We start from the raw sequence: 23,756 nt of genomic DNA, 5'->3' as shown, positions 1-23,756 counted from the left end.
GAAGAGGGATCAAATATGAGAGAAGAGATCAGAATATTTGCTCACCAGGCTAAGGTTCTGGCAGAGGCGGGCATTCTCTGTGATCAGGCTCAGATTGGTGGTCCCACTGTGTACCCACCATGGTCTCTGTGACTTGGTAACCTTCTTCCCTCTCTTTTCTTTGTCACACAGCTTCCTGCTGTTGCCAGTTCTGGCTCTTCGTTGCCATTTTTTCCTTAGGTAACTCTCATACTCTTGTTAGGTGCTCTTCAATTACACCCTTTGGATCGTGTGGATGGTTGACTGCTGAGACCTCCACTTACATAAAAAGGTTAACTAAATTGCCTGAGGGTTTCTTGATTAGGACTTGGCAGAGCTGGAGTTTAACTCAGGTTTGTTTGATGCCACCGCTGTTTACTGACAGATTAATCACCATAGAGAAGAGAATGGAATGTGTCTTAGCCCCTAAGGTCACTTTCATTCATTTTCAGGGTTTATTCATTACCTGGAAGAGGTGCCTAACATTGAAGACACTGATGTCCATGGGCCCTGACCACAGCCCATGAAAAGCAGCCCAAATCCTGAAGATCTAGCCATGCAGAAGGCTGTTGAGCAGGCAGACCAAGCTTCCCCAAGTTGAAAGGTAACAATATTACTCTGGCAGTTGTTAGAGTGGTTTCTGCCAAGAACCACTCCTACCAGCCGTTCCACACATCCAGGAGGCTCCATGTGATTATGCCTTGTTCAGCCCCAGACACGGTGCTGTTAATTCATCAAGCTCTATACCACCGAATTTGTTATTCTTTATCGTGTCAAAAATTATGAGTGAAGCTCCTGCTATGGGCTTGACACTGTGCTAACTGCAAGGCATATAAAGATGAATGAGACAAGGCTTTTACCCACAAAGCAATCACAGGGCAGATATGCAAAGGCATAGTCCAGAAGTCCAATAAAGAGAGGCTGTGATTAAGGCTTGTGTGAGTTGCTGTAGAACAAAAAAAGAGTATTTTTTTAACTCTCACCCTTTTGCTTAGCATCACTCAATTGTGTCACCCAGCCACACACTGCTTTTTCCCTAATGCCTACAATTTGTAACCTAAACCCTAAGCTATAAAAGCTTCTTTGACCATATTAGCTAGGGACTCGTATGGAATAATCAGCACATATAATATGCTGAACGGCTCAGCAAACCTTCAACCTTCTCACATTCAAATATCTCTCAAAATGATGACTAGATTTTTGGTCACAATTAATAGAAAATTGTCTTGCTATTTTTTTTTTCAACCTCTAAGTCTACACAGCAATTATCCAGACAGTATTTTAAACAACAAATGCCTAATCTAAAGTTCAGTGAGATATAAACCCAAGAGAAGTATTTCACAGCCAATGTGATTATACTTTCTTTAAGATGAAGTAGAAGCAACATTCTGCCTTGCCTTCTCATCTTCCCTTCTCTCCCTAACTTCACTTTTCTCCCATCTTCTTCTGTCTGCCTCTCTCTGCTCTATCCCAAGACATCTTTCCTTCCCTCTCATCTTCCTCTCCTAGTCAACCATTATGCATAGGGTTGTTTTAGGTGAGATTCAAGTACAATAACGCTGATGGGTAAAAATTTGAGGAGTAATCATGAAACACCTCCCACAAATTACTAGTCAATTGAAACGGAAAAAATAGTGAAAATAGGATGGGGAAACGTAGCAAATGTCAACATGACAAAGTGAACGAATGATTGGATAGCAACGTGCTGCAAATAGTACATGGAGAAATTCACAGCATCATTTTAGTGAGAGTGATGCTAAGACTTCATGAAAGGAATGTGGCCACGAGAAAACAGATGGGCCATCCAGCCTCATACAGAATATAAAGGTTGTACTCTTTAAAGCTCTCATGAGAAGCACAGGAAAAGACTGTTTCAGGTTAACGGACTCTGAAGAGAAATGACAATGAATGGTAACACATACAACTGGATTAGATCCTAGACAAGAAATTGAAAGGAAACAGTGTCGGTACAGTTGGAAAATTGTTCATGAGGTCTGTGTATGGAATAGTAGTGAAGTATCAATGTTGATTGCCTGATTTGGAGGATGTATCAGGGTTGTGTAGAAGAGTGTGCATGTTTTGGTGAAACATTCATGATGAAATACACCCTGGTGTGTTTGTGGTGAAGAGACATCATGTCTGCAATTTACTTTAAAAAGATTCAGAAACAGACTAATATGTGTGTGTGTGTGTGTGTGTGTGTGTAGAGAGGGCAGAAAAGCTATATATTTCTAACAAATTCCTTTTCCTGGGTAAAAGGAATATTGGGGTTCTATGTACTGTCCTACCAATTTTTCTGTAAGCTTAAGATAGTTTTAACCTAAATTACCTAAAAAATACTGCTTAGCTCCACTCCCATAGTCAAACAAGAGGGAAAAACAGGAACCAAACTTGCTCTGAATTAAACAACAAAAAAACCCAGATAAAGTATATTAAATAATAAATGTCAGCCATTGGGCAATAGGCATAAGTTATAACTGTTGATCCCTGAGAGAGGAAGAAATAAAAATTATCCATATTTAGTGAAAACTATATATTCACAAATTTAAGAAGCACAACAAACTTTAAACACATGATAATCAAATTGTGTGATACCAGTGATAAAGAGAAAAAATTTAGATCAATCAGAGAAAAAAAAAGACACATCACATACTGAGGAAAAAATATAAGAATGACAACAGATTCTCATTAAAAAAAAAAAAAAAAAAAGTAACCCAAAAGACACAGGAGCAACATCTCTAAAGTACTGAAAGAAAAAAGCTATAAACTATAATTCTACATCCATCAAACATATGTTTCAAAAACAAAGGAAATACTTTTCAAACATACTGAAGCTGAAACTATTCTTCATCAGAACCTGTGACTGAAGAACTATTAAAAGATCTTCAGGCCAAAGAAAAAATATCAATTGGAAACCCAGATTTACACAAAGGAATAAAAAGCACCAAACATGGTGAATATGTGAGTACATATAAAGTAATTTTTAGTACTTTTAAATACCCCAAATGATAATTAGCTGTTTAAAACAAACAAAAATGGTGTTAAGATGTTATTAACAACATATGACAACAGTATCCCCGAAGACCAGGAAGAGAGGAAACAGAGAGCACTGCTGTACGTTTCCTATCATAGCACAAGATGCTTTAATTTTACGTCAAGTTAGGCTGCCATAAGTTAAATGTATATACAACACACTGGAAAGCAACTAACATTATGAAGCTAATAAGTCAAAAAAGCAGATGAATAGAATCATAAAAAAATATTCAACCCCAAAGAAGGCAGAAGATGAAGAAAAGGGAAACAATAGATTGGGCAAGCAGAAAATAAATAATTACATGGCAGTTTTAAACTCATCAGTATCAATAATCACATCAAATATAAATTAACTGCACAACACTGTAAATCAACTATACTTTGATAAAAATTTTAAAATATATGTATATAAATTAACTAAACACCCTTATTTAAAAAGAGTTTTCAGATTAGATTAAAAAAAAGAAGACCCAACTACATGTTACTTAACTTGAATGCAACTAAAAAAGCTACCTACCAACTTGACTACAGATCTGATTCGGGAATAATTTAAAAAGTTGAATGATTGATAAATTCTCTAATATTTCAAAACTTTTTTGTGTGTTAATAGATGTGTGTGTGTGTGTGTGTGTGTGTGTGTGTGTGTGTATACATCCCTAGGAAAGAGATACCACAATCCAGGAGGAAGATTTGAATGGAGGCCTTCCCTTTCATTTTATTTTATCATTGTCTATTAAAGCCCTACCTTTTTTCTAGGTGCCCATCAATTGATACAATTCCATAAAGAGTTTCCATTTGGGTTTCTGGAACACAGTTCAATTCATGCCTCTCAGTTCCCTGCAGAAGCACCAAAGCCCTGCCTTCTAAAAGTTATAGTGTACATCGTTTTGGCAGAGAGGGGGAAAATTGTTTTAAAGTTCTTCCAAAACTTGTCATATTCTGAACGGGAAGGCGGTCAGTTTCTGGTGCTTGTTCTCACAGTGCTTGGAGCTGCAGTGCATTGCTTGCCCACCACGAATGCTGTAATCTGGACGGTAAGTACCCATTTGGTACACATAGTTTCTTTCACAATTATTCAAGCAACTCTTTTTTTTTTTCTGACATACAATAAACTGCATATATTTAAAGTGTACAATTTGATATTTTTTTCTTATCAGTAATGTATATATGGCAACCCCAATCTCCCAATTCATTCCCTCCCAAACCCCCCCACTTTCCTCACTTGGTGTCCATATGTTTGTCCTCCACATCTGTGTCTCTTTCTCTGCCTTGCAAACCGGTTGATTTGTACCATTTTTCTATATTCTGCATACATGTGTTAATATACAATATTTGTTTTTTTCTCTCGGACTCACTTCAATCTGTACAACAGTCTCCAGGTCCCTCCATGTCTCTACAAATGTCCCAATTCCATTCCTTTTCACAGCTGAGTAATATTCCATTGTATATATGTACCACATCTTCTTTATGAAGCAACTCTTTTAGTTATACATGAATAAAACCAAAGAATTTCTCACAGAAAAAACAGTAAAATAAGCCATGTGGCTTTCCAAAAAGTCAGTTTAAACAGACACAAACTATTTACAAATACTATGTACACATACCAATTTCTACACTTTCTTAATGAAATGCCAGTCTCCACTGACAGGAGAAGACCTTAGTCTAGGAATCTCAAATAGAAATCTCTCAGTTCTGGCTTTAGCTCTTTCTTGTTGTCCTTATTAAGCATTGACCTGCCGTACTCTTCTGGGGACTGTGCCAATTCACATTCACTCATTTGCTCCTGGGATCTGAGTAGGCAGGTCGACTGCCAAGAAACACATTTAGCTTTGTTGTCTGTACTTATGATAGTTATAAATTTAAAGTCACCTTAGAGTTACATTTAAATAATCATTTTTATAGTTCTAATATATCTATTTCTACTGTCATTGCAAAAATATGTAGACATTTGAGAAATCAGGAGATTTATATTTCATTCTCTAATATTTGCCTTTAAAATCACCTGCCACTTTAGCATACTGAAAGCAGTTTCTGCTACAGCGCTAATGGATGTGATGATATAGAGTTCCCTTCTTCCAGTGAGGAAAAACCAAGTTCTGGGCTAGTTTCTGCTTTAAAAAGTTGATCTATAGGTATTTTCTTTACCATATACAGGAATGACCAAATAGTCTCCTCTATATAGCAGTAGCTGTGGGTAAAACAATCCACTTATCTCCTTCCTGGTTTTATTCTTTTTTAATCCTGTCTACAATATTTTAATCCAAGCTATATGTGTGATTTATATTATTGAATTAAAACAAAAAACGTGTTTTTGAAAGTCATCATATTAATTCAAAGCACTCTCCCTCTCTCTTCAGCTTTCCTTAATCCTGGAATAGAGAAAGGGGTGTTCTGTACTATCTTCTGCACTCCATTTAACTTTAGTATTTCTTGTACTTACCATCTAGGCTTGAGATCACAAGAAAGCAGAGGAGAAAGTGGCTCCTGCATGACTTTCCCGGGCAAGGTTGCTATCCTTTTTCTGTTTGTCTTCACCACTGTTCCAGCTCATGGTCTATGATTTGGGGTGCATTGTGGAAGCCCCCCAGGTCCTACTCATGAGGACTCCACCCCAGGTAGATTCCCTAGGCAGTAATGATCCTTTGGAAAACAAGTCCATCTTCTGCTGTTCTTTGTGGCCAACTGTGAGCTGCTTACCTCTGATTCACACATCTTGACTCCCCATCCTGCTTGAAGCAGCTAATCTAAGGCTGGTCAAAATGGGTGAAATCCACCTTCTGTGCTTCTCCAGACCTGGGAAGCCAGTGGATCATTCTTATCCATGCTCTGCCTGACCCTGTCATTCAGCATATGTCTCCCATATTCTCCTTCCCCTGCCTCCAGTAATCCTGAGGGGGGCAATAAGCTGGGAGCCCACTCAGGAACCACATGCTAGTCTCTGGCTTGTGCAGAAGAACTCCTTATCTTAGCTTTGAGGAGGGGGGACCAATCAAGTAGCTTTTCCCTCACCTTCAACAATAATCTCTCCTTGTGAAGAGATTCTTTTATCTCTTAAAAGAAAGTAGACAAAGAGTTCAGCCTGTCCTCCTACTTCTAAGAGTAATGTAATTTCCTGCCAAGAACTACACCATCTTTGAAATTGTCTCAGGAGACTATATTAAGTTTCTCACTGGAATCTATTTCTCTAGTAGTTCCTGCAACAGTTAGTAATCACTTGGGGCAGAAAATGATCCCAGTCATTATTTCTACCATGCTACCACGTAAGGCAAAAGAATTGCAAGAGCTTGTATAGGAACTCTGAGACAGGATGGACAGCCCCTCACATATCTTGCTGTTGGATAAAGACTATGCAAGGTTTCCTATGGGAGAGAGTGACACTTGAGCAGAGTCTCAAAGCATAAAGAGGCATTACAGGGACCAGGAAGGAGAAAGGCAGAGATGTCGGAAGGAACAAACGAGGAGGATGAGAATCAGCATAGGCTGGGCGTTCCCTGTCTACATAGAGAATATCAGTGATCTCTAAGCATCAGGACCTGACACATGTTTGGAAGAACATGCATATATTGTGAGACAAGAAATAATAAGTTCATGAACAGGTCAGAGCAATCTCTCTAAACCACTTGTTGAGATTTTTTATTTTGGTGAGATTTTAGAATTGAGCAAAGTAGTCCTTCCTTTTGATTGGAGGACACAACTTAGATCAACCAAAGTTTTTACCTTAAAAATTTAAATCATATATTCTTAGAAGATTAAGTCAGTAGCTGTTGATAGTTTTTAGACTCAGATTAAAAACCTACATCCTCAAAATTTTCATACATTCTTTGTAGGTTCATTGTTAGAGTTAGCTAGTCTGTTTCTTTTAACCACAAGATTAACTTTCTGTAGAGAAAAGTTTAACTGTCTATGAAGATGTCTTGAGGTTTCTTCAGTAAATAAAGGGAGAGATGCAACATCAGTAAGCCTTAAAGCCAAAAGTCCTGTGATGCAACTAAATTGGGAAAATAAGCTGACCATAGTTTTCCTTTTGTGTTAGGGGACAACGTTTGAAAATGCTGTGCCATGTATTTAAAGAGAAAAAAAACCAAGACAGGAACACACAAAAGCATCACCAGTTCCAGAAGACCCTCAAAGTTTTCTTAAATTAATAAAGTAAAAATAGTCAAATTGTTAATGGAGAAAGTTTGAAATGCTCTACGATTTCCTGCACTATTTGTCTTAAATTTAAGGCCAACTTTACTCCTCCTAAATTAGCCAAAAGATAAAACCCAAATTACAAATGTCTAGAACTACAAAGCAAGTAGTTTTGAAATTGTTGTTATGGCATTCTTCACGATGTTGTTTCATTTAGGTGAGGACAATGTGATGGTTAGTTTCACATGTCCACTTGAATGGGCCATGGGGTGGCCAGGTATAGACCAGATATTTGGACCATGTATTTGGTCAGTCTTACTCTGAGTGTGTTTGTGAAGGTGTTTTTGGAGGAGATTAACATTTGAATCAGTAGACTGAGTAAAGAGGATTGCCCTTCTTGATGCAGGTGGGCCTCATTCAATAAGTGAAAGGCCTGAGTAGAACAAAAAGGCTGACCCTCCCGCAGGTAAGGGGGTACTCTTCCTGGCACAGGCAGGAACATCACTTTTTTTCTGCTTTCAGACTCAATTTGAAATGCTGGCTCTTCTTGGGTCTTAAGCCTGCCAGTTTTCAGAGTAGACGTACGCTATCAGGTAGCCTGCATTTCTGTGGGCCCACTGCAGGTCCTGGGGTCTCAGCCTCCATGATCCTGTGAACCAATTCCTTACAATAAATTATATATAGATATAGATACATTTATACTGTTGGTTTTCTTTCTCTAGAGAACCCTGACTAATACTAATACAGACCGTAAAGAAAGCAAGCATACTTCAATTCCTCACTCTCTAAAGACCACCTGATAAAAAAAACAAGAGAAATAATGACACTATCCAGCAGGCATTGAAAGAGCTATTGTCAAGTGAAATGAAGAAAACACAAAATGGGCATATGTTTCTTCTATTCAGTATTTGAACTTAAGATTAATAACACTTATCAGAAAACTGTGAACTGTGCATCCTTAATTAGTCCTATAGCATTGGGAAAATAATGCTTGATTTTTAGTGATACAATTCCTATCACATATATGTGATTCGAAATTATATATGTACCTATGTACACACACATATATGCATCTATACACACATTATACATACACACATATGTGTGTATGTGTATATGTAAGTTCAAATAAGAAAACATTAGGAGTGTGAATTGTTTAAAAAGGCTATTAGAATACTGCAATGTGTCATAACACTGCAATGTATTGTTCTCAGAGGGAATTCAATAGTACAAGAGTTCTTGTTTGAAAGTTTTAGAAAGTGCAAGCAAGATATATTACCCACAGCAGTTAAAATTTATAATGAAAAAAAAATCCTGACAAAAGAAGATAAATAGCTCTATATATTATACACCAAATTAGTCAAGAAAATAGTGAAATGGTTTTTGAGGCTATATTTCCTTAAAGGAGGGTTTCAGTATATGATTTAGTCAGATTACATTTGACAATGTCAACCACACATACAATATTGTATAGGTTGGCACTGGAAAAAATGATTAAACACAGATTTTATTTTAGTTATATTCTTAAATCAGTCTTGTACTCTACCTATTTACAGTTTGTCCCAAGCATCATATTCCTCAAAGAGTATTTGAAGAGCATAAATATTTTCAACCGTAAAACATTAAACCCTCACATTGAACAATATGGTGATTCTAATAATATATTTGAGTATTTGAATTACAAAACTAATCATTGGGTCCGAAATGAAAAATCCTTGCTGTTAATGCATTGTCTGAGAAACCGAGAGAAGGAAGGACCGGACTTCACCCTGAGTGGTAGGTGTAGAGTGTAGAACTCACAGTCCCAGGGGAGGCAGTATTCACCCACTGGGTCAGCCCCTCCACACTCTGGACTAACAGAACATGACTGATACATGTGTCTGCCTTATACAGAATTTCATTAGCTTTTCATCAATTATGTGGTCATTATTCATTTTCTATTACCCATTTCAAGTTAGCTTAAGCTGTTTTGCATAGGTGAAGATCGATAACATTAATATTTTAAAGTTTCATTGTGTTTTGAGCTGATAATTATTTTCCGAGATAAAGTGATTCAACCTTTGTAAAATGTCTTCCCTAGAATATCATAATATTTAAAAAAAAGTAAGTGAGCCATATAGTTTTAAGGATTAAGCAGTCTTTTTTGTAAATATAATTTCTGAAGGCAATTTGTCATCTTTATAGCCCTTGCGTCAAGATGAGCCCAAACGTCTTTTACTTCACACATTATTTGTTCATTTTGCCTTACAAGAGATTTGGGATCCACTTCATATGACACAATGTAAATTCTTGATTTCATAGCACTCCACATATTTGTACAATTCACAATTATTTTATTTGAACAAATAAATACAAAAATAATAATTCTCTTTTAATAAATACCCTTTGAAATATAAAAGTATAATAATTAGGAAAGATGTTAGATTTATAGTAGATTCTACTCTCATTTTTGTCTTCCATAGTTTTTTCTTTTAATATATGAAAAGGGATCATGAGAAATCCTAATCTTTTTACAAAAAAATTTTCTTTTCTTCCAGGTCTTTCAAGGTTTTTTTTAGTGTATAAAACTTACTTAACTTGTGTGTGTAGGCACAACATAGACACACTTTTTAAACTTGCTGTTTTCTCTCAACATCAAACGAATGTATGTTCTCACATTATCAATTTTTTCATACTTCTGCTTTTAAGAACAAATTGAAATATTAAAAGAACAATGTCAAAACAGAAGTTGCTTCAAAGCTCACATATTGGGCCCTCTCTACCAATTTTCTGCCCAAATGATTCATCAGTACAATTCAGAAATTTTAATATGACTGTGGATGTTAAGGAAGGAATCCCCTGCAACTCTGGTAGGGAACATTTGTGAGGTGAAACTTGACTGTAGTACCAATTAGTTTTCATTCAGCCCTCCTTGAAGAGATAGCGAATGAAGAAAATTCTATTTCTTCTTTGCCTTTCCCCAACCTTGCAGAACTCAATTAGCATCCTCTAATCAGGAATCAATGCTGGAGTTGGCCCTACTAAACATCTGACTGAGTTTAGAGTCAATTGTGCAAGAGTAGGCTGCTTGCAATTTGTATACTCTGCCAGGATCCTCGTGGATAACTCACGCAGAGAAACAAGAACACAAAGATTAGTTCTCATTGAGGTGGCCGGGCCATTGAAGCATGGCTCTAACTGTGACAAAAACACATGAAAGTGAGACTGTTTCTGGAGGAAGAATTTTATAAAGATCTGAAATCTCTGGTATAGTACTCTTCGGTTACCAATAAATATCTTCTTTTGTAAACATATGAAAGTAGAAGAAAGTCAAAAGAAATACATGAAGATCATTAGGTCAAAAGAGAGGAATTAAAGAGGATGTAAATTTAGTCATTATTTACTAAACAATACATTTCAAAGACCTAAAGCCTTTTGTTTTTCCACTGTGCCTGTGGGTGAAGATGAAAGTGCCAATGATACCCCTCCTATCTGACAGAGAAAAATAAGTATTCAAACAATTTAGCCATTTGAGATGTCAATTTCAATGCTGATAATAGGTAGAAAAACACAGATTAGAATCAATCTTCCCAACATTTTTTTGTAGATTGTAGCAAGAATTTCTAAAGTCTTGGAAGACTTAAAAGACCATAATACCCCTTTGTTCAAAGGATATTGTCATGGGCACATGTATTTAATGAAGAACAGAACAAGTTAGTAATAGTTATGAATATCCGCATACATATCCATTTTACACAAAAGAATGAAATTGATACGCTTGGAAAAGTTCTCATTTTAATGCCTTACCAAATGAGATTATTTATACAAGTTTTACCATGCAAAAGAGTATCTCTCCCCCAATCTGCAGGGTTAGAGTCATTTATTTATTTATTCTATTCTATTTTATTTTTTTGGCCACCCTGCAAGGTATGTGGGGTCTTAGTTCCCTGACCCGGGATAGAACCCACATCCCTGCATTGGAAGCGCAGAGTCTTAATCACTGGGCCACTAAGGAAGCCCCTAGACTCTTTTTGTTAGTTATGCAAACCCAAGGTTTTACGGGAAGGGTCTGAAGTTTTATTATTTAGCATTATAAGAAAACAATCTTTCTAAAGAGTTCTATTTTACTGGAAGAAACAGAGAAAAGTCTGAATAAAATTTTAAGGATTTTATTTAATAAGGAGTTTACTTAATAAAGAAACTGTAGCAATTTTCTTTCAGAAAAATTAATGTAAGTGTTCATACAACTGGTGAAACAAAGTTCCTAAAAGAAGGAGAATGTAATATAAAACAATCCAGGAAGTATTTACTATGAAACCTAAGAGTATATTGCATTGATATACAATGATCATGCTTCCACAGAAAAGGAACAATTTGGGAAAGAAAAGAGTTATTGAGGAGGTAAAATATAATTATTAAACTAATAACTTGAAAGCAACAATTGAATATGGCAAAAAGCCAGATCCCAAAATTAAATGTCAAGAAGAGGATTTTTCCCAGGGAAAAAAAGTAAAAAAATAGACAGAAAAAATATATGAAATAGATAGACATATATATAGATATGGCAAGTAAATCTAAGTTCTCCAGTCTTTAGCAGTACCAAAAGAGAAAAAAAAAGTAAGGCAGAGAAAGCAATTATCAAAAAAAATACACCTTTAGCTTTCATATTTTAAATTGTTCCAGTTTTCCATTGTTGCTAATAAACTACCTTAAAACTAAGTTGCATAAAACAAAACTATTTTGTCATACTCACAATTCTGTGGGTTTGGAATTCAGGCATCATTTAATCTTTACCCATGTTGATGAAGTCCTCAGCTATGACAGGTTGAAGGTTAGAGGTGGTTTTGAAAGCTTGACTGGGACTGTATGTGTGAGCCCCTCAATTTGGATACTGTAAGGTTTCTGCTCTTCTTCACTTTGCACCTATGGGGGTTGGTGTGTGCAACACAGTAGTTTCTTTCACATGTCTGGTCTTGGGCTGGGAGGCCTGGAAGGTGGGGTAGGGTTTCTCCATCTCTCTCCATGACCTCTGCTTGGCTTTATCACAGCCTGTGCTCTCAGGGTAGCTGGACTTCTTATGTGGAAGTTTGGCCTTTCTTAGAAGGAGCTTTTACAAAAGGCCTGCATGGAAGCGTCAAAGTTTCTTATGACCTAGCCTCAGAAATACCATCATTGCTGCATGTTCTCTTCATCAATAAATAACTAGGCGAAAATAGATTCAAAGATAATTAGACAAACAATTTCTAATGGAGGCAGTAACGAATATTCTGTGCTTATTTTTCCTCTATCACAAAGGCATTCATTCTTTCATAGCAAGAAAAATGAATTTATTCTAGAAGAAAATCTGAATTTGAATGATTAAGATATAATCCTAGGACTTTCCTAGTGGCACAGTGGTTAACAATCCTCTTGCCACATAGAGGGAACCTACCTCAACATAATAAAGGCAATATATGACAAACCCACAGCAAACATCATTCTCAAATATCATGGTGAAAAACTGAAAACATTTCCCCTAAGATCAGAAACAAGACAAGAATGTCCACTCTTCCCACTATTATTCAACATAGTTCTGGAAGTCATTGCCACAGCAATCAGATAAAAAAAAAGAAATGAAAGGAATCCAAATTGGAAAAGAAGAAGTAAAACTGTCACTGTTCTCAGATGACATGATACTATACATAGAAAATCCTAAAGATGTCATCAGAAAACAACTTGAGCTAATCAATGAATTTGATATAAAGTTGAAGGATATAAAATTAACACACAGAAATCGCTTGTAATTCTATATACTAACAATGAAAGATCAGAAAGAGAAATTAAGAAAACAATTCCAATCACCATTGCAACAAAAAGAATAAAATACCTAAGAATAAATCTAACTAAGGAGGTAAAAGACCTGTACTCAGAAAACTATGGGCACTAATGAAAGAAGTCAAAGACAACACAAACAGATGGAGAGATATACCATGTTCTTGGATTGAAAGAATCAACATTGTGAAAATGACTATACTACCCAAAGCAATCTATTCAATGCAATCCCTATCAAATTACCAATGGCATTTTTTTTTTTTTACAGAACTAGAACAAAAAATCCTAAAATTTGTATGGAGACACAAAAGACCCCAAATAGCCAAATCAATCTGGAGGGGGAAAATGGAGCTGGAGGAATCAGACTCCCTGGCTTCAGACTACACTACAAAGCTACAGTAATGAAGACAATAAGGTACTGGTACAAAAATAGAAATATAGATCAATGCAACAGGATAGAAAGCCCAGAGGTAAACTATGGTCAACTAATCTATGACAAAGGAGCCAAGGATATACAATGGAGAAAAGGCAGACTCTTCAATAAGTGGTGCTGGGAAAACTGGACAGCTACATGTAAAAGAATGAAATTAGAACACTCCCTAACACCATACACAAAAATAAACTCAAAATGGATTAAAGACCTAAATGTAAGGCCAGACACTATAAAACTCTCAGAGGAAAACATAGGAAGAACACTCTTTGACATAAATCATAGCAAAATCTTTTTTGACCCACCTCCTACAGTAATGGAAATAAAAACAAAAATAAGTAAGTGGGACCTGATGAAACAAAAGCCTTTTGCACAGCAAAGGAAACTAAGCAAGATGAAAAGACAACCCTCAGAGTGAGAGAAAATAATTGCAAACGAATCAACAGACAAAGGGTTAATCTTCAAAATATATAAATAGTTCATGTACCTCAATATTAAAAAAACAAACAACCCAATTAAAACATGGGCAGAAGACCTAAATAGGCATTTCTCCAAAGAAGACATACAGATGGCCAAGAGGCACATGAAAAGCCGCTCGACATCACTAATTATTAGAGAAATGGAAATCAAAACTACAATGAGGTATCACCTCACACTGATTAGAATGGGCATTATCAGAAAATCTACAAACAATAAATGCTGGAGAGGGTGTCGAGAAAAGGGAACTCTCTTGCACTGTTGCTAGGAATGTAAATTGATATAGCCACTATGGAGAACAGTATGGAGGTTCCTTGAAAAACTTAAATAGAATTACCATATGACCCAGCAATCCCACTACTGGGTATATACCCTGAGAAAACCATAATTCAAAAAGACATGTACCCGAATGTTCACTGCAGCACTGTTTACAATAGCCAGGTCATGGAAGCAACCTAAATGTCCATCAACAGATGAATGGATAAAAAAGAAGTGGTACATATATACAATGGAATATTACCCAGATGTTAAAAGGAATGAAATTGGGACATTTGTAGAGACATGGAGGGTCCTGGAGACTGTCATACAAAGTGAAGTAAGTCAGAAAAAGAAAAACAAATATCATATGTTAATGCATTTATGCAGAATATAGAAAAATGGTACAGATCAATGGTTTGCAAGGCAGAAACAGAGCTACAGATGTAGAGAACAAACACATGGACACCAAGTGGGGAAAGCAGGGGGCAGGGGAGGGGTTGGTGTGGGATAAACTGGGAGATTGGGATTGCCACATATAAATTACTAATAAGAAAAAAATATCAAATTGTACACTTTAAATACATGCAATTTATTATATGTCAATTATATCTCTTAAAATAAACAAAACAAAGGAATAAAACAAACAAAAAATCCACCTGCCAATGCAGGGGAAAGGGTTTCGATTCCTGGTCCAGGAAGATTCCATATACTGTGAAGCAACTAAGCCCATGTGCCACAACTACTGAAGCCTGAGCGCCTAGAGCTCATGCTCTGCAAAAAGAGAATCCACCACACTGAGAAGCCCATGCACCACAACAAAGAGTAGCCCCCGCTTGCTGCAACTGGAGAAAACCCACGTGCAGCAATGAAGACTCAATACAGCCAAAATTAATTAATTAATTAATTAAAAAAGCCTTTTGGGGAAATAATCCTACAAGCATCTGTTAAAAAAAAAGAAGAATCTAAACATTCAAAGGAAAGAAAATAATTCCTGCTCAGACAACTTTCCCACAAGAAAAGAGATGATAGAATACAATTAGTTACGATAGTTGAGTTTTGAAGAAACATTATTAGGAAGGAAAGTTCTATACACAGTCAAATTTTTTCAAAATAAGATCAAAAGAAAGACATTTTTTAATATTCAAAGATTTACAAAAGATGCCAACAAGATAACCTTTTCAAAACTGTTATCAATGAAACCCTGCTTTCAAAGTTAATCTAAGTGATTAATGTGGATATGAGGATTAATATAAATATCAAGAAAGTAGTATTTAAAAAGAAGATTAATCCTATTGTAAATAATGGTAACAATCTGGACTTAAAGTTTAGATTGTTTTAACAAATCTGGGAAGTGGGATAAGGCAAGATATAGAAAATTATGTTGCAGAGATATTTCAATATCTATACATTACTTCATTTTTAATGTTAGTGGCACATAGGTTCAAATTTTTCTAACTTTTCTAGTTCAGTTTTTTTCTATTTTTATTGAGATAATCTCCACTAGAACAAAAATACCAATCAATTCCAAAAGAACAAAAAAGGGAACCAGAAACAACTTGATTAATGTCACAAATAACATAAAGCACAAAAATAACTTGGGGATAAGTAAAAATACACAACTTATAAAACTTTACAGCTTGAATAGAGAAACCAAAACTTTTGGTTAACCTGATAAATAAGAATGGGTTGGGGAGAAGGATAAAATGGAAGAGTGGGACTGACATTTAATTATTATATATAAAGTAGATAATTGGTAAGAACATGCTGTACAACATAGGGAACTCCACTCAATATTTTGCAATGGCTTATATGGAAAAATGATCTTAAAAAAACAGATTGGATATATGTATATGTATTTATGTGTATATGTATGTATTTATTTATTGTCTATGTTGGGTCTTCATTGCTGTGATTGGATCTTCATCGCTGCACACGGGCTTTCTCTAGTTGCAGTGAGCGGGGGCCACTCTTTGTTGTGGTGCACAGGCTTCTCATAGCAGTGGCTTCTCTTGTGGAGCACAGGCTCTAGGTGCATGGGCTTCAGTAGTTGTGGCATGTGGGCTCAACAGTTGTAGCTCACAGGCTCTAGAGCACAGGCTCAGTAGTTGTGGCACATGGGCTTAGTTGCTCTGCAGCATGTGGGATCTTCTCGGACCAGGGATCGAACCCGTGTCCCCTGCATTGCCAGGTAGATTCTTAACCAACTGTGCCACCAGGGAAGTCCCTACGTATATGTATTTATAACTTAATCACTTTGCAACACACCCGAAACTAACACAACATTCTAAATCAACTATACCCCAATAAAAAATTTTAAAAACCATAACCCAACATTTAAATAAATGGAATATATGGGGAAAAAAAGGAAGAAGAAAAAGAATGGGTTAAAGTGCCCTATTTATCAGGTATAAACTAGTTACACTGAGGGACACAAAACAATATGACACCTAAGATCCAAGAACAAAGAATTAAACAATTCAACTTGAAAGAAGGCAGGGAGAGAGATAGTAGTATCAGAAGAAAAGAAATGAAGACAAAAAACATTACAAACAAAAAGCAGTTATTCTTCATTGATGCCAGAATACAAACGAAAGTATGAAATCATACATTTACATAGCAAAACACATAGAATAGAAACGCTTAGAAACCTAAGAAATTGACTGTATAATTAACACAGTAGATTTTAATATGTACTTTTTAGAATAAGATATTTTCAAGTATAAAAAGATAAAAACTATACAGTAAATCTAAATAATATAATTCATAAAGTTTCAATGACTTAGATATATGCTTATGTACCATATACTTAATGTCTATGTTGAAATACAATGAAAAATGTATACCTCTTTTCAAATGACCACTGATTAATCCCCAAAGATATATTTACAATCCAAACCCTGTAACAAAAATCAGGTATATGTGAATAGATATAATTAAATTATAATTGTTTAGAAACTATTAAAAACTATTTTAGTTGTGGTTCCTAACTTGTGGTTCAGGTTTCCCGCGATTGACAGGGCTTCTAACATCATTTGTAAACCTTTGAGTGATTGTGCTTATGTGCGGCCTTTTTGCAGAGGAGTGTCAATGGCTCTCACAAGTTCAATGACAATGATTCCTGTATATAGACAAACATTGCTCCTTCAAATAATCTTCGTTTCAAAAAGGAGATTAAAAACTGCTAATACAAATGATTGTAAATTAACAGAACTCTGCTATATATCAAAATTTATAAAATGTGGCCAAAAGCTGCATTTCTGGAAATTTATGGTAGTAAATGTTCATATTTATTAAATATTGATTTTTATAGCTTTGTGAGTTGGTTGCAAAGTATATTGATTTCCAAAGAAAAGTAGGCAGATGTTATTAATAAAAGCAGCTATTTATTAAATTACACAGTAAAAAAAATACACAGTGAAATTAATAAATAAAAACCATGAGTTTTTTGAAAGTTCTAATAATTGAAGTAAACCTCTGGCAATTCTAATCAAGGGAAAAAATGGATCAAAAGAAAAATATATGCATAGCATAAGAAATTATTAAGATTATATTTACTGATTAAAAGATTTTAAAATTAGAATGCTCTATATAACTCATTTAAAATTTTACCATTTTAATAAAATGGACACATTTTAAAATAATAATACAAATTTTGAAAGCTCATTCAAGAAGAGATAACAAATGTGGCTAGATGAATAATTATGGGCCAAAATTAAGTTTCCCAAAGAACTAAACTCCATTAAGTAGCAAACAAATATTTTAAAAAATGAGTAGTAGATAGGTAAAGTCTATGTTATTGAATTTGTTTCAGAGTATAAATAAAAATGCATGCTCTTCTTTTTAAGAAAGTGACTAATTCCAACATCTGGAAAAAGTAAAAATAAACTAGAGACAAATATCTTTTATTAGTTATAGATATGAATATCTTAAATGAATTCTTATTTATCCATATCTAACTATGTATTATTAGTATATTATACCCAAAATTTTGTTTAAGAAATGCAATTGGAAATTACCTGAAGTGTTTAGGACCCTGTGCTTCCACTGCAGGGGGCACAGGTTTGATCCCTGGTCAGGGAATTAAGATCCAGCAAGCCATGTGGTGCGGCCAAAAAGAGAAAGAGAGAAATGCAATTATGACTGCATGTGAGATAATTTATTGGTGGACTTCATTGTATTAATGCAATAAAGGTGGTAAACTATATGATAATTTTATGGATAGTGAAAAGGCATTGTACAAGAAACTTATTGTAACCCTCCTGTCTGCCTATCTTCTTACTCCAAATGTGGGAACCAGCTGTGTGTTGGTTAAAACTGAACAGATCTTGCCTCAGCTGCACCACCATCTCTGGTTTTCTGCTTTCTGCCCAGGGTTTCCCTACTGTCAGAATGGGAGGCCCATTCAGACACATGTGCAGAGAGGGACACACAATAAAGGTAACTGTTTATTAACTTTTTGTCTATTAACATTTTGTCAAATTTTGTTAATAAAATTTGACAAAATGGGGTTTACAGGAACCAATATACTCTTCTGTCTCTCAGTAGAATGATTCCAGTGGAAATTCTACACAACTCTTCTAATGGTTTCGGGCAAGACTGAATTTCAATTGCTCAAGCTATTTGACCAGCTCAATAACAAACCTTTTCCTTTTCCCCGTTTTGAACATTCTAGAGACCAACATCTGTGCTTTGGGATCATGATATCTGTAAGGATTTTGCTTTTGAAGAGGGATTTTATATTTTTGAAAAATTATATGGTGACCGCCCTTTGCAGATATTAGGAAAATAAAAAATTATGACCCAAAGAACATGTCAATTCAAAAATATTGAACTATCTAAGTTTATTACTAAGGAGGGAAAAAAAGGAAAGGAAAAACAGAATGCATGAAGGTAGCCCACAATGGATACAAAGCTATAGTGAATTTCCAATTCTATTTTATGAAATTAAGGCTATAGTTGTGAAATTTCATCCTACTGCTACTAAACAGTCTGTACTTATTCAATTTGCATCAGCAGTTACATTGTTTACTCTGACATCCTGATTTTCTTAGTTCTTTATCAGTACCTCCTACAGGCACCCCTGACAGAACTTCTACTTGACAGTAAATATGGTTAGTAACAGTCTTCAGCATTTCTCAGTAAGATTAAGTTCAGTTTCCCACAAGCATTCCAATTTTTGATACTATTTGTAGTATCAGATTTTCTGTACAACTGGCATTGCAGTGTTGCTTCCTCTTTGAGCTGTTCCTAATTTTGTATACATCTAAGAATTCTCAACTTTCTTATATTAAATATAAGAAATTACTATATTTAATTTAAAAATACACATGTACTTCCATATAGGATATTATGTTCTTAATTTTCTATATATACAAGTAGTATACAAAAACAGGCAATGATTACTATTACAATAGGATGAATTCCAAAATTAAGAAGCATATTCGCTTTAAGTTAACAGCTTTTGAATATATTCCAGTGATATATAGTTAAAGCAGATTCTTGGTTAGCTATGTGTAAGGCTTCTTCTTTATTACACAAAAGCTTTATAAATGATTGATAAGTTTTAGTAGTTTATTTTTTCCACATGCTTTACAATTTGATAGATCTTCTTCAGCTCTTTTTCTTTTTCCCAATTAATACCTAATGTATAGTTTTTTTTTTTTTTATATCTCTGGCATAATTATTTCCTTAGGATAAAGTCCTAGAAATGGAATTGCAAGGTCTAAGAAATGATGATTATTTTAAGGCTTTACACCTTTGTCTTTAGGCTGCATCTGTTATATCTTGCTTCCAAACAAATTCCTCGGTGTAGCCAGTGCCCAGTCCACAGCTTTCCGCACAGGTGAAGATGGCCAAGACGCCCCAGTCGATACTCCTGCCCAGTCTGCCGGCCTTCAGGTAGTTGAGCAGCTGAGGCATGACCTGGAATTCAAATATTCTCTTGGCACCACAGGAACAATCTGGAATATCCTTTTCTTGAGGGATGTTTTCACCTGAGATCCAGATGGGGGCAATTGCTCTGCCATATCTGAGGATCTGTTCTGGTTCAAGGGATAGTTTACTTTTAAACTTCTGGAAAATTCTATCTTCCCTAGATTCATGTTTTGCCATGGAATCCAATTCTTCCTCAGGTGTTTCACCCATGCTCCCTATAATCTCTGATTCATCATCTTTATCCACAACATCAGACATAATCTCATCTTCTGTTTCTATTACAATTTCAAATTCTGGAAAAAGAAAGTTGTGGTCTGGAACTGTACTGTCCAAATTATCTGCTTGGGTACAAGCCTGCTTATGTCCCAACCTCCAGTCCAGAGTCTGATGGTCCTTACTGCAGTAACGTGCCTTGTGACACCTGGAGCATGTTTTGGGGCCTAAACAGCCACAAACTCTGCAGAGATGAGGCCCAGACTTGAGCTAGAGGCACACGGATTCTCCTGTCTCTGGTGGAGGGTCCTCAGGAGGCAGCTCATAGGAGTAGAAGTCATTTCTCCTGGGCAGCTGATTTCTAAAAACGCGCAGGCCGGCGCAGCATGGTGGCGTCCGGCAGCAGAAGAGGAAGAGGCTGAGGTGGAAGGCGTCGGCGCGGCCGGGCAGGGGCGCGTACAGCTGCAGCAGGAAGGCCAGCGGGCGGCCGCACAGCGCGCATACCAGCTCCGCGGGCCCCGGCAGCCCGGCAGCACCCAGCCACGCCGGCGGCCGCCCACCTTGCTGGAGAACTGCTCGTTGCGCAGCCGCCAAGCCGGCACCGCCTCCATGAAGCCCAGTTCGGCCGGCCAGGCGCTCGCGGCCGCCATGGGCGCAGGGGGCCCAACGCTGCCGGAAGTGGAAGCGCCTAAAGTATAATTAACATTAAGGATTTTGTAGTCTAAAGCTTTGAGTTGAATTTTTTCTTCATAGCTCAATATAGCTCTTATGAATAACCATTACTATGTGTTATATTATTCTTACAGTTTAAACCAGGGCCAGTGCCGTCGTTCCACATAATGTTTCTAATATAAGACACACATGTAACAGCAAGACCATTAACCATTATTAAAATTTAATGATGGAATACTCATTATAAGGTACATGTAGAACTGTTCAGTTATAAGGAATAGTGTTCATTTTGTCCCAAACCTTGGAGACAACCCCATCCAGATGACCATTTTTCATATTTCATAATGTTAATGGTAACATTTAAGTTAAAATTATTTAAATCTCCTTAAATAACAGGTACTCATCTAACATATTTGCTCCATATCTGTATAAAAGAAAACTTACATCCTTTTGTCAATATTGGTATTTTTTTTAACAGTTCCAACCTGCACTAACCAAATTTCAACTTTTCTAATTATAATATGAGCAACCAATTTACACCATCCTTTACGCTCCATAAATAGCACCATGCCTGATACCTAATTGTTCCTATAAATATGTAAAATTTTTCCTGGGTTAGTACTAGTAAATATATCTTAGTTTTTGACTAGCTATTGTTATATGGATATACATGTTACAATTATTTAGCTATATTTTGTAACAATAAAATTTAATTCAAAGCTGTCCTGGTAAAAATGTATCCCCAATTCCATTCTAATTGTGTAGTTGCCAGGTCTTGCATTAGATTATGATTCCATCATGTTTACATATGATTACAGTATTGTTAACTACAGGCTCTATGTTGTACATATATCTGTAGGTCTGTATATAGATCTCTAGGTTTAATTAATCTTATACAACTGAAACTTTGCACCCTTTGACTAATCTCTCCATGTTTCCCCTGCCTCCACCAGTGACAGTGGATCACCACCTACATGCTTACCTTTCATTAGATCAATCAAATATTCTTCTATTGATTTGTGAGCTATATATTCTATATTTAGTCACATATCATTACTCCTAGGACTGGAACTTTCATGACAGCAGGTTGACCCTACCAAATCTGGGACTCCCAAAGCCTTACAGTCAAAGACCCCAGGATCTGACTCCACCCACCAGTGAGCTGGCAATAGCTCTAGGATACTCTGGGTCTCAGTCCCACCCACCAGCAGGTCCACAACAATTCCAGATCCATGGGAAATCTAGCCAGAGACCCCAGGACCTGGCTCAGCCTACCAGTGATTGAGAATTAGCCTTCAGATCCCTTGGGCCTCAGCCTTGCCCACCAGTGGACAGACAACAGCCCCAGGACACCATTGGGCCCCAAACCTATTCAGCAGCAGGCCAACACCAGCTCTGGAACACACTGGGTCCCACAGCCAGCCTCGCTGGGATTTGGCCCCACCCACCGGTGGGCTGACACCAGCTTCAGGACCTGCCAGAATTCACAGACAACCACATTAGGAAGCAGCCCCACCTATTAGAGGGCCAGTACTAGCTCCTGGACACCCAGGGCCCTGAAGTGAGAGGGCCTGGCTCCACCCACCAGCAGGCCAGAACCAGCACAAGGACAGTCCAGCCTCAGCCCTGGCCATCAGCAAGCCCACACCAACTATGAGAAACCATAGACACCCTCAGCCAACTGATCTGGGATTTAGCCCCACTCACCAGTGGGCCAAAACCAGCTTTAGTCTACCCCAGATGCAGCAGCCATCAGTATTAGGAAATGACCCTGCCTACTAGCCAGCTGACACTAGATCCAGGACCCACCAGAGTACTACTGGCAGCCATCTAATGACCTGGCTTCATCCAACAGTGGCCAGAGACATCTACATGAGGCAACTCCTGGCAACCAATCAGACCAAAGGCCAGCAACACCTACCAGACCACCCACAGTAGTCAGCCTGCCACAACAGAAGGACCCATGCAGCCCAGATAGGGGGAAATCCTAAAACATATAACACTGGTGACCAGATGGGAGATACATAGGATGTCTCCTACAAAAGACCATGTTTCCAAGATCAGGAAACATAATCAACTTACTAAATACATAGAAATAAAAACATTAAATTAGGCAAAATGAGGCAACAGAGGAATATGTTCCAAAGAAAGAAACAGGATAAACACCAGAAGAAAAACTAAGTGAAATGGAGATAGGCAATCTACCTGATAAAGAGATGAAGGTAATGATTATAAAGGTGCTCTGTGAACTCAGGAGAAGAATGGATGAAGAGTGAGAAGTTAGGAGTATTTAACTAAGTGTTAGGAAGCATAAATTAGAATGAAACAGAGGTGAAGAATATAACTGAAATGAAAAATACACTAGAAGAAATAAAAAGCAGATTAGATGATACAGAGGAACAGATCAGTGAGCTGGAAGACACAGTACTGGAAATAACTGAAGCTGAACAGAAAAAAGAAAAGAAGAATAAAAATAAATGAGGACAGTTTAAGAGACTCTGGGAGAAAGTATACTAACAATCACATTATAAATGTCCCAGAAGAAGGAGAAGAAGGAGGAGGAGGAGGGGGCGGAGATGCTCAATGAACTCAGGACAAAGAGGCAGAGAACATATTTGAAGACATAACAGCTGAAAATTGTCCTAACCTGGGAAATGAAACTGACATCCAATCCATGAAGCATAAAGAGCCCCAGACAGGATTAACCCACAAAGAATCATGCCAAGATACATTATAATTAAAATGGCAAAAACTAAAGATAAAGAGAGAATTTTTTTTAAAAAGCAAGGAAAAATCAGCA

The 23,756-nt window shown here is 36.7% G+C and overlaps 1 pseudogene; it reads right to left on the bottom strand.

The window, feature by feature from the left end:
* Positions 1–19,803: 19,803 nt before the first annotated feature.
* On the bottom strand, positions 19,804–20,934 carry LOC130831759 (programmed cell death protein 2-like; annotated as a pseudogene).
* Positions 20,935–23,756: the final 2,822 nt, after the last annotated feature.

This window comes from Hippopotamus amphibius, chromosome 11 (assembly GCF_030028045.1).
Source record: "Hippopotamus amphibius kiboko isolate mHipAmp2 chromosome 11, mHipAmp2.hap2, whole genome shotgun sequence".
NCBI lineage: Eukaryota > Metazoa > Chordata > Mammalia > Artiodactyla > Hippopotamidae > Hippopotamus > Hippopotamus amphibius.
Note: the sequence above shows the minus strand (reverse complement) of the source record. Positions and strands in the feature narration are given on the sequence as shown.